Source organism: Haliaeetus leucocephalus, unplaced genomic scaffold (assembly GCF_000737465.1).
Source record: "Haliaeetus leucocephalus isolate CR32 unplaced genomic scaffold, Haliaeetus_leucocephalus-4.0 Scaffold819, whole genome shotgun sequence".
NCBI classification, from domain to species: Eukaryota; Metazoa; Chordata; class Aves; order Accipitriformes; family Accipitridae; genus Haliaeetus; species Haliaeetus leucocephalus.
The window spans coordinates 2319442-2323694 of record NW_010973255.1 but is presented as its reverse complement, the minus strand read 5'-3'; the positions used below and the strand labels follow the sequence as shown (position 1 = coordinate 2323694).

General features: G+C 42.7%; 1 protein-coding gene across 4 annotated transcripts in view; it reads right to left on the bottom strand.

The window, feature by feature from the left end:
• IPCEF1 (interaction protein for cytohesin exchange factors 1) overlaps positions 1-4031 on the bottom strand; it is a 61812-nt gene extending 57781 nt beyond the window's left edge. For 3 of the 4 annotated variants that reach the window (XM_010581873.1, XM_010581877.1, XM_010581881.1), the window contains exon 1: positions 3979-4031. The gene's annotated coding sequence lies outside the window, so the exon portion shown is untranslated. The remainder of the gene's footprint in view (positions 1-3978) is intronic. The other variant, XM_010581876.1, reaches the window with a different exon arrangement.
• Positions 4032-4253: the final 222 nt, after the last annotated feature.

Below are 4253 nucleotides of genomic sequence, written 5' to 3'. Positions count from 1 at the left end.
TGCAGCCATCGGGATCTTATGTTGGGTCTCAGTATGCCTGAGGACTGACATTGTCAAGGTTTGCCTTAGTACTGTAGCAAGTGGCTCTGAAAAATAATGAGATCTAGTGCTTTCAAATGTTTGTAAAACTAAGGGAGGGAACCCAGGGAGTTCAAAATGAGAGTTAAGGCTCAGTATGTTTGATGCTGCCCAGAAGTGTAAATAAATAGGCTAGGAGATTCAACAAAGAAGCAGAGCAAGAAAATTATCCTTGCAGTGGGTTTCTGAACTGGTATGAGATGGTGAAATTACCTTTGTCAGGGCCAGAGAATAGGAGATTTCAGTAAATGTGACATGACGGAAAGACAACTTGGATGACAGCTTATTTCTGTGTATGGAGAGTGAAGACATTTGAAAGTGTGTGCAAAATTTAAACATAGCTTGGAAATAAGGATATAGAGAAGTGAAAAAGGCACTTAGACCGTAATGTCATTGTCAGTAATGAGCAAGGATGATTTTGGAAAGGCAGAAGTTGATCATGCTGGATCCAACTAAGGGCTGAGCCATGACATATCAGAGACACAGGCCAAACTCTACATCTGGTTAAAAAAAAAAAAAAAAAAGAGAACTCTCTTATAAGAGTACATCTGCCCTTCACAGGAGGAGAAGCCATGCTGATGTTTGTGAATAAAATTACTCGGGCATAAGGTACAAAGGAAAAATGGATAAAAAGAGAATAGGATCTTTTAGTAGACCATAGACAGCATTTTGGGGTATACCAGAACCTTCTCAAAGGCAGTTTGTAAGTATGTCTGAGAAAACAGGTAGAGAACCAGTGGCAGACAGAATCATGGACAGTGAAGTTTTAAGAAGAGATTTTGAGATAAAAATCAAAGGTAAGTGTGAGGACAAAATGATGGCAGAGAACAGAGGTTGTTGTTGGTTGATTGTATTTAATAGAAGAAATAAAAACATACTAGTTGAGAAAAGGGAGAAAGACCACAGGAGGTTCTGGGGAAAAGCAAGGTAAGGAAGTCAAAGGAAGATAAGCTCTACCCAGATGAGGAAGCCATATCTGCAGGAGAAGCAGCAGTTAAATAAGTAGTAGGTAGGCAAGGCCATGCCATTATGTTGATTCCGCCCCCTCCCGCCTTGGAAGCGATCAGCAAGACCAGTTTGGAAAGGAAAGAGACAAGAACATGGGGACAACTGGAGGTGTATGCACAGAGAAAGCGTGACTCAGCTAAGTCAGAGGCAGGGGATAGAGCTAAAGAAGGACAGATGCTTGTCGTGGTAGAAGAATTCAGTCTAGTCACAGGACTTATGCCAGAGAGGCCCCACGGCAAAAGCAAAAGCAGCAGATGCTGGAGGGTAGCCAGCCTGTAGCTTGATGATAGGAAAGACAAGTGAGCAATTAAAGGGTAGAGGAGACTGCAGAAGGGAAATATTTTTAGAAATGTATATCACTAAGGCATAAATACAGTGCACACACATAAGCACTTTGATGAGCTATGCCTTTAACTGCATGTTATTATTTTTCAGAAAAATCCTCACAGAAACATGGCTCTGCTTCAGCTGAGAGGGAAATTGAGATGCAGAAAGGGGTAATAGGTATAGTTTCACATACAACGTTACCTCAGTGCCCACCTCCCTGTTTAGTGATTGTGTAACCACACTCAGCATGATTTCGTTAGCAATAAGTGGTGCATCAGGCAGGACACTTTCTCCAGGCCCATAAGCAGTACTAGCTACATTCGCTCACAAATAGTACTAGGTGTGTTAGCAGGTGGTTGAGGGATTCCTTGAAGGTAGTTCCATGCACAAAATAGTGAAACTATTCAACATGTCATTTAGCTACACAGCCCTCTCTCTGGGTTACTGCTCTTACCTCAGGATCCAGCACCAACTAAGAATCTGCTAGGACCTCCACATGGCAAGCTGATTAGCAGCAGGCTGCACATCTGTACCGTATAATCAAGTGAGTGCACAATACTATTGTCTGTAGCTGCATCTTTATCCAAACCAGTCCTTATCCTATTCACCCACAACCAAGTCACTATTCATTCAGTTAGATCATGTGGGAGTGTGGAAGGGATGGATTTGAGGGGCAAGGGGAAATATCTGGAATTAACAAGGACAAAACAGGAGCATGTTAACAACTGTAGAAGCTCTTCAGCCCATGCTGGCTTCATGCCTTCCACAGCCACCTTGCAGGGACTGTGCAGACAATGGTGAAGAGCATGCTGTGCTGAGCATGCAGCACCCGGCTGCTGCACCCACTCAGGGAAACACATGCAAAGTGAGATGCAAACGCTGCTTTCTGGCCACTGGACAGTCCCGCAAGAAATCAGGTCTCCCAGAGTGCATGGGGACAAGTAGGAAGCGGCTTGCACAAAAAGTTTATGTGAACATTAGCAGCCTGGCATTAATGGCTCTTGCCATTGACAGAGTAAAACAGAGCTTTCCATCACCCCGTTTCTTCCTGGGTCTGGTACAGATGCTGTCATGAAGCACGCTTTTGCAGACAGTATACATTGTAATGTGCCCTTTCACCTTTCCCACTTACGAAACCAGTAAGACTTTCCAATGGAAAGCAGGTGTTGGAACGGCAGTGTGCAAGGACCCACTCTCTCTGCTTCAAGGAGCAGCCCGCTCTCTCAGGGGCTGCGGTGAGGCACAAACCAGGCGAAGGCAAAGCGATGCAGCGCTTGAAAGCAGAGAGCCTCACCTCCCTGGCCCGAGACACGCAGCCTCCGCCATGCCACGGGGCTTCCGCCTGATCACGTCCTTGCAGCTGGGTCACCAGAGCCAACGCGAAGAGAAGGGCATGGTGGGAGCCTCTCCTTCCTAGAGAGACACTTTTTGCCTCTAGAAAGTGTTAAAAATTTCACCACAGGGGAAGGTACAGAAAGGCCATCTCATGAGAAGTTAGCAAACAATTTCTCTCTCCTTTATGAATTGTCACAAACCATTAAATGTTGGCAGGACTGGCAGACAGGAGAATCCTGCTGAACTGCAGCTCCTGAGCAGGGATAATAAACCTTCCAAGAAATCCAATTAATACAATTGGGCCCAGTAAAAAAAAAAAAAAAAAAAATATTACCCTACACCCCAAAAAAGACTTGCTGGAAGCAAGTAGGTGAGTGATTAAACTAGCTGTTAGCCTCAGCTTTCACCAGAGGCATGTTTTGTTGAGGAAAACTCCAGTCCAGAGATGCAGTCAGGGTTTTGGGTTTTCTGTTTCAGTGCAAAGGACAGGAGATTTTAATTCCAGCTGTCCTTTTGTCCACCATAAGCATAAGCCCGTTCACATAGTACTTTTGCTGTGTCTTTATTCACACAATTTCATGTCTGTGAGACAAACATTAAAATTAATGTATTCTAGAATTCTTTTCACATTAAAACCAGAAATCAATCTGCTCAGTGCTGTCACCATAGCACATTACAGTCTACCCCCATATTGCAACTTAAATACTCTTTACATGGTACTAGATTTGCACATTTTTCTCTAGGAACCTAAAATTAATAAAGGAATTGCTTCCATTTCCATATTACACACTTGTCTTCACAAATATTCCATTTAAATGAAACAGTCATGACTAGACTGTCACCCTGTCCCTTGATGGATCTTAAAACATAACTGAATTAGAGCTGTACAAAATAGAAATCATTCACATACATGCTGTCACTTATCCTCACTCCAGAAATCCCATTATTTCTAATTATTTCAATATTTTTAAGGAAACCATTTGCATTTTTTTTAAACAAAAAGGAGGGGGGGGGGGGAAAGGAAGCATAAGATCTTTTACACAGCCCTTAAAAAAAAGGGCAATTACTTGCCAGTGTGAACTTCCTTTATGGTACAATGTAAGCCTTGTTTCTCATCAGCTAAAACCGTATTTTTAAAAAAAAAAAAAAAAAAGAAAGAAAGTAGATGTCATTAGACAGAAACAACTAATGTTTGTCATTTAAGAGGAAAGAAATAAGTCACAACCTTACCAGCAAGGAATTCTGACAAACAGCCACACTTGTCCTGTCAACTCCCACACCTCGCAAAGCAGAGAGGAAACTCTTACAGAAATTGGTTGCAATGCTGAAATTGCCCAAGAGGAAACTGGTGTCTCTTTTACAAGTCATGACTATGAAAACCACAAGCCATGCATCAAAGCGAGTGCTAAAAGCCATGCCTGCCAGAACTAATACTAGAACCAAGCTAGGTGGAAATGGGATAGGGGACAGGACTAAAACATTAGAAGTATTCCCAGATAACTAGT